Here is a 13,843-nt window from a genome sequence, read left to right as displayed (position 1 = left end):
TTTACATTTTGGGTTAAAACAGATTATAATTGAATGTTTACCTCGAGAAACGTGATGCAAAAACCATTCATTGAGAAGAAAACTTCTTTTATAGTCACTTATGCCTTCAAAAGCTTTATTTATGCCTTTAAATGATCATATAATCTCATAATTGATTTTAAGTTGAATTTTTTTTACATTTTGGGGTAAAACGGAATATAATTGAATGTTTACCTTGGGAAACGTGTAGGAAAAAGCATTCATTGAGAAGAAAACTTCTTTTATAGTCACTTATGCCTTCAAAAGCTTTATTTCTCCCTTTAAATGATTATATAATCTCATAATTGATTTTAAGTTGAATTTTTTTTACATTTTGGGGTAAAACAGATTATAATTGAATGTTTACCTCAGGAAACGAGATGCAAAAACCATTCATTGAGAAGAAAACTTCTTTTATAGTCTCTTATGCCTTCAAAAGCTTTATTTATGCCTTTAAATGATCATATAATCTCATAATTGATTTTGAGTTGAATTTTTTTTACATTTTGGGTTAAAACAGATTATAATTGAATGTTTACCTCGGGAAACGTGAAGCAAAAACCATTCAATGAGAAGAAAACTTCTTTTATAGTCACTTATGCCTTCAAAAGCTTTATTTCTCCCTTTAAATGATTATATAATCTTATAACTTATTTTAAGTTGAATTTTTTTACGTTTTGGGTTAAAACAGAATATAATTGAATGTTTACCTCAGGAAACGCGATGCAAAAACCATTCATTGAGAAGAAAACTTCTTTTATAGTCACTTATGCCTTCAAAAGCTTTATTTATGCCTTTAAATGATCATATAATCTCATAATTGATTTTAAGTTGAATTTTTTTTACATTTTGGGTTAAAATAGATTATAATTGAATGTTTACCTCGGGAAACGTGAAGCAAAAACCATTCATTGAGAAGAAAACTTCTTTTATAGTCACTTATGCCTTCAAAAGCTTTATTTCTCCCTTTAAATGATTATATAATCTTATAATTGATTTTAAGTTGAATTTTTTTTACATTTTGGGGTAAAACAGATTATAATTGAATGTTTACCTTGGGAAACGTGAAGGAAAAAGCATTCATTGAGAAGAAAACTTCTGTTATAGTCACTTATGCCTTCAAAAGCTTTATTTCTCCCTTTAAATGATTATATAATCTTATAACGTATTTTAAGTTGAATTTTTTTACATTTTGGGTTAAAACAGATTATAATTGAATGTTTACCACGGGAAACGTGAAGCAAAAACCATTCATTCAGAAGAAAACTTCTTTTATAGTCACTTATGCCTTCAAAAGCTTTATTTCTCCCTTTAAATGATTATATAATCTTATAACGTATTTTAAGTTGAATTTTTTTACATTTTGGGTTAAAACAGATTATAATTGAATGTTTACCACGGGAAACGTGAAGCAAAAACCATTCATTGAGAAGAAAACTTCTTTTATAGTCACTTATGCCTTCAAAAGCTTTATTTCTCCCTTTAAATGATTATATAATCTTATAACTTATTTTAAGTTGAATTTTTTTACGTTTTGGGTTAAAACAGAATATAATTGAATGTTTACCGCAGGAAACGCGATGCAAAAACCATTCATTGAGAAGAAAACTTCTTTTATAGTCACTTATGCCTTCAAAAGCTTTATTTATGCCTTTAAATGATCATATAATCTCATAATTGATTTTAAGTTGAATTTTTTTTACATTTTGGGTTAAAACAGATTATAATTGAATGTTTACCTCGAGAAACGTCAAGCAAAAACCATTCATTGAGAAGAAAACTTCTTTTATAGTCACTTATGCCTTCAAAAGCTTTATTTCTCCCTTTAAATGATTATATAATCTTATAATTGATTTTAAGTTGAATTTTTTTTACATTTTGGGGTAAAACAGATTATAATTGAATGTTTACCTTGGGAAACGTGAAGGAAAAAGCATTCATTGAGAAGAAAACTTCTGTTATAGTCACTTATGCCTTCAAAAGCTTTATTTCTCCCTTTAAATGATTATATAATCTTATAACGTATTTTAAGTTGAATTTTTTTACATTTTGGGTTAAAACAGATTATAATTGAATGTTTACCACGGGAAACGTGAAGCAAAAACCATTCATTGAGAAGAAAACTTCTTTTATAGTCACTTATGCCTTCAAAAGCTTTATTTCTCTCTTTAAATGATTATATAATCTTATAACTTATTTTAAGTTGAATTTTTTTACGTTTTGGGTTAAAACAGAATATAATTGAATGTTTACCTCAAGAAACGCGATGCAAAAACCATTCATTGAGAAGAAAACTTCTTTTATAGTCACTTATGCCTTCGAAAGCTTTATTTATGCCTTTAAATGATCATATAATCTCATAATTGATTTTAAGTTGAATTTTTTTTACATTTTGGGTTAAAACAGATTATAATTGAATGTTTACCTCGGGAAACGTGAAGCCAAAACCATTCATTGAGAAGAAAACTTCTTTTATAGTCACTTATGCCTTCCAAAGCTTTATTTCTCCCTTTAAATGATTATATAATCTTATAATTGATTTTAAGTTGAATTTTTTTTACATTTTGGGGTAAAACAGATTATAATTGAATGTTTACCTTGGGAAACGTGAAGGAAAAAGCATTCATTGAGAAGAAAACTTCTGTTATAGTCACTTATGCCTTCAAAAGCTTTATTTCTCCTTTTAAATGATTATATAATCTTATAACGTATTTTAAGTTGAATTTTTTTTACATTTTGGGTTAAAACAGATTATAATTGAATGTTTACCACGGGAAACATGAAGCAAAAACCATTCATTGAGAAGAAAACTTCTCTTATAGTCACTTATGCCTTCAAAAGCTTTATTTCTTTTTTTAAATGATTATATAATCTTAGAACTTATTTTAAGTTGAATTTTTTTACATTTTGGGTTAAAACAGATTATAATTGAATGTTTACCTCGAGAAACGTGATGCAAAAACCATTCATTGAGAAGAAAACTTCTTTTATAGTCACTTATGCCTTCAAAAGCTTTATTTATGCCTTTAAATGATCATATAATCTCATAATTGATTTTAAGTTGAATTTTTTTTACATTTTGGGGTAAAACGGAATATAATTGAATGTTTACCTTGGGAAACGTGTAGGAAAAAGCATTCATTGAGAAGAAAACTTCTTTTATAGTCACTTATGCCTTCAAAAGCTTTATTTCTCCCTTTACATGATTATATAATCTCATAATTGATTTTAAGTTGAATTTTTTTTACATTTTGGGGTAAAACAGATTATAATTGAATGTTTACCTCAGGAAACGTGATGCAAAAACCATTCATTGAGAAGAAAACATCTTTTATAGTCTCTTATGCCTTCAAAAGCTTTATTTATGCCTTTAAATGATCATATAATCTCATAATTGATTTTGAGTTGAATTTTTTTTACATTTTGGGTTAAAACAGATTATAATTGAATGTTTACCTCGGGAAACGTGAAGCAAAAACCATTCATTGAGAAGAAAACTTCTTTCATAGTCACTTATGCCTTCAAAAGCTTTATTTCTCCCTTTAAATGATTATATAATCTTATAATTGATTTTAAGTTGAATTTTTTTTACATTTTGGGGTAAAACAGATTATAATTGAATGTTTACCTTGGGAAACGTGAAGGAAAAAGCATTCATTGAGAAGAAAACTTCTGTTATAGTCACTTATGCCTTCAAAAGCTTTATTTCTCCCTTTAAATGATTATATAATCTTATAACGTATTTTAAGTTGAATTTTTTTACATTTTGGGTTAAAACAGATTATAATTGAATGTTTACCACGGGAAACGTGAAGCAAAAACCATTCATTGAGAAGAAAACTTCTTTTATAGTCACTTATGCCTTCAAAAGCTTTATTTCTCCCTTTAAATGATTATATAATCTTATAACTTATTTTAAGTTGAATTTTTTTACGTTTTGGGTTAAAACAGAATATAATTGAATGTTTACCTCAGGAAACGCGATGCAAAAACCATTCATTGAGAAGAAAACTTCTTTTATAGTCACTTATGCCTTCAAAAGCTTTATTTATGCCTTTAAATGATCATATAATCTCATAATTGATTTTAAGTTGAATTTTTTTTACATTTTGTTTTAAAACAGATTATAATTGAATGTTTACCTCGGGAAACGTGAAGCAAAAACCATTCATTGAGAAGAAAACTTCTTTTATAGTCACTTATGCCTTCAAAAGCTTTATTTCTCCCTTTAAATGATTATATAATCTTATAATTGATTTTAAGTTGAATTTTTTTTACATTTTGGGGTAAAACAGATTATAATTGAATGTTTACCTTGGGAAACGTGAAGGAAAAAGCATTCATTGAGAAGAAAACTTCTGTTATAGTCACTTATGCCTTCAAAAGCTTTATTTCTCCCTTTAAATGATTATATAATCTTATAACGTATTTTAAGTTGAATTTTTTAACATTTTGGGTTAAAACAGATTATAATTGAATGTTTACCACGGGAAACGTGAAGCAAAAACCATTCATTGAGAAGAAAACTTCTTTTATAGTCACTTATGCCTTCAAAAGCTTTATTTCTCCCTTTAAATGATTATATAATCTTATAACTTATTTTAAGTTGAATTTTTTTACGTTTTGGGTTAAAACAGAATGTAATTGAATGTTTACCTCAGGAAACGCGATGCAAAAACCATTCATTGAGAAGAAAACTTCTTTTATAGTCACTTATGCCTTCAAAAGCTTTATTTATGCCTTTAAATGATCATATAATCTCATAATTGATTTTAAGTTGAATTTTTTTTACATTTTGGGGTAAAACGGAATATAATTGAATGTTTACCTTGGGAAACGTGTAGGAAAAAGCATTCATTGAGAAGAAAACTTCTTTTATAGTCACTTATGCCTTCAAAAGCTTTATTTCTCCCTTTAAATGATTATATAATCTCATAATTGATTTTAAGTTGAATTTTTTTTACATTTTGGGGTAAAACAGATTATAATTGAATGTTTACCTCAGGAAACGTGATGCAAAAACCATTCATTGAGAAGAAAACTTCTTTTATAGTCTCTTATGCCTTCAAAAGCTTTATTTATGCCTTTAAATGATCATATAATCTCATAATTGATTTTGAGTTGAATTTTTTTTACATTTTGGGTTAAAACAGATTATAATTGAATGTTTACCTCGGGAAACGTGAAGCAAAAACCATTCATTGAGAAGAAAACTTCTTTTATAGTCACTTATGCCTTCAAAAGCTTTATTTCTCCCTTTAAATGATTATATAATCTTATAACTTATTTTAAGTTGAATTTTTTTACGTTTTGGGTTAAAACAGAATATAATTGAATGTTTACCTCAGGAAACGCGATGCAAAAACCATTCATTGAGAAGAAAACTTCTTTTATAGTCACTTATGCCTTCAAAAGCTTTATTTATGCCTTTAAATGATCATATAATCTCATAATTGATTTTAAGTTGAATTTTTTTTACATTTTGGGTTAAAACAGATTATAATTGAATGTTTACCTCGGGAAACGTGAAGCAAAAACCATTCATTGAGAAGAAAACTTCTTTTATAGTCACTTATGCCTTCAAAAGCTTTATTTCTCCCTTTAAATGATTATATAATCTTATAATTGATTTTAAGTTGAATTTTTTTTACATTTTGGGGTAAAACAGATTATAATTGAATGTTTACCTTGGGAAACGTGAAGGAAAAAGCATTCATTGAGAAGAAAACTTCTGTTATAGTCACTTATGCCTTCAAAAGCTTTATTTCTCCCTTTAAATGATTATATAATCTTATAACGTATTTTAAGTTGAATTTTTTTACATTTTGGGTTAAAACAGATTATAATTGAATGTTTACCTTGGGAAACGTGAAGGAAAAACCATTCATTGAGAAGAAAACTTCTTTTATAGTCACTTATGCCTTCAAAAGCTTTATTTCTCCCTTTAAATGATTATATAATCTTATAACGTATTTTAAGTTGAATTTTTTTACATTTTGGGTTAAAACAGATTATAATTGAATGTTTACCACGGGAAACGTGAAGCAAAAACCATTCATTGAGAAGAAAACTTCTTTTATAGTCACTTAAGCCTTCAAAAGCTTTATTTCTTTTTTTAAATGATTATATAATCTTATAACTTATTTTAAGTTGAATTTTTTTACATTTTGGGTTAAAACAGATTATAATTGAATGTTTACCTCGAGAAACGTGATGCAAAAACCATTCATTGAGAAGAAAACTTCTTTTATAGTCACTTATGCCTTCAAAAGCTTTATTTATGCCTTTAAATGATCATATAATCTCATAATTGATTTTAAGTTGAATTTTTTTTACATTTTGGGGTAAAACGGAATATAATTGAATGTTTACCTTGGGAAACGTGTAGGAAAAAGCATTCATTGAGAAGAAAACTTCTTTTATAGTCACTTATGCCTTCAAAAGCTTTATTTCTCCCTTTAAATGATTATATAATCTCATAATTGATTTTAAGTTGAATTTTTTTTACATTTTGGGGTAAAACAGATTATAATTGAATGTTTACCTCAGGAAACGTGATGCAAAAACCATTCATTGAGAAGAAAACTTCTTTTATAGTCTCTTATGCCTTCAAAAGCTTTATTTACGCCTTTAAATGATCATATAATCTCATAATTGATTTTGAGTTGAATTTTTTTTACATTTTGGGTTAAAACAGATTATAATTGAATGTTTACCTCGGGAAACGTGAAGCAAAAACCATTCATTGAGAAGAAAACTTCTTTTATAGTCACTTATGCCTTCAAAAGCTTTATTTCTCCCTTTAAATGATTATATAATCTTATAATTGATTTTAAGTTGAATTTTTTTTACATTTTGGGGTAAAACAGATTATAATTGAATGTTTACCTTGGGAAACGTGAAGGAAAAAGCATTCATTGAGAAGAAAACTTCTGTTATAGTCACTTATGCCTTCAAAAGCTTTATTTCTCCCTTTAAATGATTATATAATCTTATAACGTATTTTAAGTTGAATTTTTTTACATTTTGGGTTAAAACAGATTATAATTGAATGTTTACCACGGGAAACGTGAAGCAAAAACCATTCATTGAGAAGAAACCTTCTTTTATAGTCACTTATGCCTTCAAAAGCTTTATTTCTTTTTTTAAATGATTATATAATCTTAGAACTTATTTTAAGTTGAATTTTTTTACATTTTGGGTTAAAACAGATTATAATTGAATGTTTACCTCGAGAAACGTGATGCAAAAACCATTCATTGAGAAGAAAACTTCTTTTATAGTCACTTATGCCTTCAAAAGCTTTATTTATGCCTTTAAATGATCATATAATCTCATAATTGATTTTAAGTTGAATTTTTTTTACATTTTGGGGTAAAACGGAATATAATTGAATGTTTACCTTGGGAAACGTGTAGGAAAAAGCATTCATTGAGAAGAAAACTTCTTTTATAGTCACTTATGCCTTCAAAAGCTTTATTTCTCCCTTTAAATGATTATATAATCTTATAACGTATTTTAAGTTGAATTTTTTTTACATTTTGGGTTAAAACAGATTATAATTGAATGTTTACCACGGGAAACATGAAGCAAAAACCATTCATTGAGAAGAAAACTTCTCTTATAGTCACTTATGCCTTCAAAAGCTTTATTTCTTTTTTTAAATGATTATATAATCTTAGAACTTATTTTAAGTTGAATTTTTTTATATTTTGGGTTAAAACAGATTATAATTGAATGTTTACCTCGAGAAACGTGATGCAAAAACCATTCATTGAGAAGAAAACTTCTTTTATAGTCACTTATGCCTTCAAAAGCTTTATTTATGCCTTTAAATGATCATATAATCTCATAATTGATTTTAAGTTGAATTTTTTTTACATTTTGGGGTAAAACGGAATATAATTGAATGTTTACCTTGGGAAACGTGTAGGAAAAAGCATTCATTGAGAAGAAAACTTCTTTTATAGTCACTTATGCCTTCAAAAGCTTTATTTCTCCCTTTAAATGATTATATAATCTCATAATTGATTTTAAGTTGAATTTTTTTTACATTTTGGGGTAAAACAGATTATAATTGAATGTTTACCTCAGGAAACGAGATGCAAAAACCATTCATTGAGAAGAAAACTTCTTTTATAGTCTCTTATGCCTTCAAAAGCTTTATTTATGCCTTTAAATGATCATATAATCTCATAATTGATTTTGAGTTGAATTTTTTTTACATTTTGGGTTAAAACAGATTATAATTGAATGTTTACCTCGGGAAACGTGAAGCAAAAACCATTCAATGAGAAGAAAACTTCTTTTATAGTCACTTATGCCTTCAAAAGCTTTATTTCTCCCTTTAAATGATTATATAATCTTATAACTTATTTTAAGTTGAATTTTTTTACGTTTTGGGTTAAAACAGAATATAATTGAATGTTTACCTCAGGAAACGCGATGCAAAAACCATTCATTGAGAAGAAAACTTCTTTTATAGTCACTTATGCCTTCAAAAGCTTTATTTATGCCTTTAAATGATCATATAATCTCATAATTGATTTTAAGTTGAATTTTTTTTACATTTTGGGTTAAAATAGATTATAATTGAATGTTTACCTCGGGAAACGTGAAGCAAAAACCATTCATTGAGAAGAAAACTTCTTTTATAGTCACTTATGCCTTCAAAAGCTTTATTTCTCCCTTTAAATGATTATATAATCTTATAATTGATTTTAAGTTGAATTTTTTTTACATTTTGGGGTAAAACAGATTATAATTGAATGTTTACCTTGGGAAACGTGAAGGAAAAAGCATTCATTGAGAAGAAAACTTCTGTTATAGTCACTTATGCCTTCAAAAGCTTTATTTCTCCCTTTAAATGATTATATAATCTTATAACGTATTTTAAGTTGAATTTTTTTACATTTTGGGTTAAAACAGATTATAATTGAATGTTTACCACGGGAAACGTGAAGCAAAAACCATTCATTCAGAAGAAAACTTCTTTTATAGTCACTTATGCCTTCAAAAGCTTTATTTCTCCCTTTAAATGATTATATAATCTTATAACGTATTTTAAGTTGAATTTTTTTACATTTTGGGTTAAAACAGATTATAATTGAATGTTTACCACGGGAAACGTGAAGCAAAAACCATTCATTGAGAAGAAAACTTCTTTTATAGTCACTTATGCCTTCAAAAGCTTTATTTCTCCCTTTAAATGATTATATAATCTTATAACTTATTTTAGGTTGAATTTTTTTACGTTTTGGGTTAAAACAGAATATAATTGAATGTTTACCTCAGGAAACGCGATGCAAAAACCATTCATTGAGAAGAAAACTTCTTTTATAGTCACTTATGCCTTAAAAAGCTTTATTTATGACTTTAAATGATCATATAATCTCATAATTGATTTTAAGTTGAATTTTTTTTACATTTTGGGTTAAAACAGATTATAATTGAATGTTTACCTCGAGAAACGTGAAGCAAAAACCATTCATTGAGAAGAAAACTTCTTTTATAGTCACTTATGCCTTCAAAAGCTTTATTTCTCCCTTTAAATGATTATATAATCTTATAACGTATTTTAAGTTGAATTTTTTTACATTTTGGGTTAAAACAGATTATAATTGAATGTTTACCACGGGAAACGTGAAGCAAAAACCATTCATTGAGAAGAAAACTTCTTTTATAGTCACTTATGCCTTCAAAAGCTTTATTTCTCCCTTTAAATGATTATATAATCTTATAACGTATTTTAAGTTGAATTTTTTTACATTTTGGGTTAAAACAGATTATAATTGAATGTTTACCACGGGAAACGTGAAGCAAAAACCATTCATTGAGAAGAAAACTTCTTTTATAGTCACTTATGCCTTCAAAAGCTTTATTTCTCCCTTTAAATGATTATATAATCTTATAACTTATTTTAGGTTGAATGTTTTTACGTTTTGGGTTAAAACAGAATATAATTGAATGTTTACCTCAGGAAACGCGATGCAAAAACCATTCATTGAGAAGAAAACTTCTTTTATAGTCACTTATGCCTTAAAAAGCTTTATTTATGACTTTAAATGATCATATAATCTCATAATTGATTTTAAGTTGAATTTTTTTTACATTTTGGGTTAAAACAGATTATAATTGAATGTTTACCTCGAGAAACGTGAAGCAAAAACCATTCATTGAGAAGAAAACTTCTTTTATAGTCACTTATGCCTTCAAAAGCTTTATTTCTCCCTTTAAATGATTATATAATCTTATAATTGATTTTAAGTTGAATTTTTTTTACATTTTGGGGTAAAACAGATTATAATTGAATGTTTACCTTGGGAAACGTGAAGGAAAAAGCATTCATTGAGAAGAAAACTTCTGTTATAGTCACTTATGCCTTCAAAAGCTTTATTTCTCCCTTTAAATGATTATATAATCTTATAACGTATTTTAAGTTGAATTTTTTTACATTTTGGGTTAAAACAGATTATAATTGAATGTTTACCACGGGAAACGTGAAGCAAAAACCATTCATTGAGAAGAAAACTTCTTTTATAGTCACTTATGCCTTCAAAAGCTTTATTTCTCCCTTTAAATGATTATATAATCTTATAACTTATTTTAAGTTGAATTTTTTTACGTTTTGGGTTAAAACAGAATATAATTGAATGTTTACCTCAGGAAACGCGATGCAAAAACCATTTATTGAGAAGAAAACTTCTTTTATAGTCACTTATGCCTTCAAAAGCTTTATTTATGCCTTTAAATGATCATATAATCTCATAATTGATTTTAAGTTGAATTTTTTTTACATTTTGGGTTAAAACAGATTATAATTGAATGTTTACCTCGGGAAACGTGAAGCAAAAACCATTCATTGAGAAGAAAACTTCTTTTATAGTCACTTATGCCTTCAAAAGCTTTATTTCTCCCTTTAAATGATTATATAATCTTATAATTGATTTTAAGTTGAATTTTTTTTACATTTTGGGGTAAAACAGATTATAATTGAATGTTTACCTTGGGAAACGTGAAGGAAAAAGCATTCACTGAGAAGAAAACTTCTGTTATAGTCACTTATGCCTTCAAAAGCTTTATTTCTCCCTTTAAATGATTATATAATCTTATAACTTATTTTAAGTTGAATTTTTTTTACATTTTGGGTTAAAACAGATTATAATTGAATGTTTACCACAGGAAACATGAAGCAAAAACCATTCATTGAGAAGAAAACTTCTTTTATAGTCACTTATGCCTTCAAAAGCTTTATTTCTTTTTTTAAATGATTATATAATCTTAGAACTTATTTTAAGTTGAATTTTTTTACATTTTGGGTTAAAACAGATTATAATTGAATGTTTACCTCGAGAAACGTGATGCAAAAACCATTCATTGAGAAGAAAACTTCTTTTATAGTCACTTATGCCTTCAAAAGCTTTATTTATGCCTTTAAATGATCATATAATCTCATAATTGATTTTAAGTTGATTTTTTTTTACATTTTGGGGTAAAACGGAATATAATTGAATGTTTACCTTGGGAAACGTGTAGGAAAAAGCATTCATTGAGAAGAAAACTTCTTTTATAGTCACTTATGCCTTCAAAAGCTTTATTTCTCCCTTTAAATGATTATATAATCTCATAATTGATTTTAAGTTGAATTTTTTTTACATTTTGGGGTAAAACAGATTATAATTGAATGTTTATCTCAGGAAACGTGATGCAAAAACCATTCATTGAGAAGAAAACTTCTTTTATAGTCTCTTATGCCTTCAAAAGCTTTATTTATGCCTTTAAAAGATCATATAATCTCATAATTGATTTTGAGTTGAATTTTTTTTACATTTTGGATTAAAACAGATTATAATTGAATGTTTACCTCGGGAAACGTGAAGCAAAAACCATTCATTGAGAAGAAAACTTCTTTTATAGTCACTTATGCCTTCAAAAGCTTTATTTCTCCCTTTAAATGATTATATAATCTTATAACTTATTTTAAGTAGAATTTTTTTTACATTTTGGGTTAAAACAGATTATAATTGAATGTTTACCACGGGAAACATGAAGCAAAAACCATTCATTGAGAAGAAAACTTCTTTTATAGTCACTTATGCCTTCAAAAGCTTTATTTCTTTTTTTAAATGATTATATAATCTTATAACTTATTTTAAGTTGAATTTTTTTACATTTTGGGTTAAAACAGATTATAATTGAATGTTTACCTCGAGAAACGTGATGCAAAAACCATTCATTGAGAAGAAAACTTCTTTTATAGTCACTTATGCCTTCAAAAGCTTTATTTATGCCTTTAAATGATCATATAATCTCATAATTGATTTTAAGTTGAATTTTTTTTACATTTTGGGGTAAAACGGAATATAATTGAATGTTTACCTTGGGAAACGTGTAGGAAAAAGCATTCATTGAGAAGAAAACTTCTTTTATAGTCACTTATGCCTTCAAAAGCTTTATTTCTCCCTTTAAATGATTATATAATCTCATAATTGATTTTAAGTTGAATTTTTTTTACATTTTGGGGTAAAACAGATTATAATTGAATGTTTACCTCAGGAAACGTGATGCAAAAACCATTCATTGAGAAGAAAACTTCTTTTATAGTCTCTTATGCCTTCAAAAGCTTTATTTATGCCTTTAAATGATCATATAATCTCATAATTGATTTTGAGTTGAATTTTTTTTACATTTTTGGTTAAAACAGATTATAATTGAATGTTTACCTCGGGAAACGTGAAGCAAAAACCATTCATTGAGAAGAAAACTTCTTTTATAGTCACTTATGCCTTCAAAAGCTTTATTTCTCCCTTTAAATGATTATATAATCTTATAATTGATTTTAAGTTGAATTTTTTTTACATTTTGGGGTAAAACAGATTATAATTGAATGTTTACCTTGGGAAACGTGAAGGAAAAAGCATTCATTGAGAAGAAAACTTCTGTTATAGTCACTTATGCCTTCAAAAGCTTTATTTCTCCCTTTAAATGATTATATAATCTTATAACGTATTTTAAGTTGAATTTTTTTACATTTTGGGTTAAAACAGATTATAATTGAATGTTTACCACGGGAAACGTGAAGCAAAAACCATTCATTGAGAAGAAAACTTCTTTTATAGTCACTTATGCCTTCAAAAGCTTTATTTCTTTTTTTAAATGATTATATAATCTTAGAACTTATTTTAAGTTGAATTTTTTTACATTTTGGGTTAAAACAGATTATAATTGAATGTTTACCTCGAGAAACGTGATGCAAAAACCATTCATTGAGAAGAAAACTTCTTTTATAGTCACTTACGCCTTCAAAAGCTTTATTTATGCCTTTAAATGATCATATAATCTCATAATTGATTTTAAGTTGAATTTTTTTTACATTTTGGGGTAAAACGGAATATAATTGAATGTTTACCTTGGGAAACGTGTAGGAAAAAGCATTCATTGAGAAGAAAACTTCTTTTATAGTCACTTATGCCTTCAAAAGCTTTATTTCTCCCTTTAAATGATTATATAATCTCATAATTGATTTTAAGTTGAATTTTTTTTACATTTTGGGGTAAAACAGATTATAATTGAATGTTTACCTCAGGAAACGTGATGCAAAAACCATTCATTGAGAAGAAAACTTCTTTTATAGTCTCTTATGCCTTCAAAAGCTTTATTTATGCCTTTAAATGATCATATAATCTCATAATTGATTTTGAGTTGAATTTTTTTTACATTTTGGGTTAAAACAGATTATAATTGAATGTTTACCTCGGGAAACGTGAAGCAAAAACCATTCAATGAGAAGAAAACTTCTTTTATAGTCACTTATGCCTTCAAAAGC

The sequence above is a fragment of the Theobroma cacao genome, chromosome 5, assembly GCF_053813885.1.
Source record: "Theobroma cacao isolate CCN51 chromosome 5, ASM5381388v1, whole genome shotgun sequence".
In the NCBI taxonomy this organism is placed as follows: domain Eukaryota; kingdom Viridiplantae; phylum Streptophyta; class Magnoliopsida; order Malvales; family Malvaceae; genus Theobroma; species Theobroma cacao.
This window is presented reverse-complemented; position numbering follows the sequence as displayed.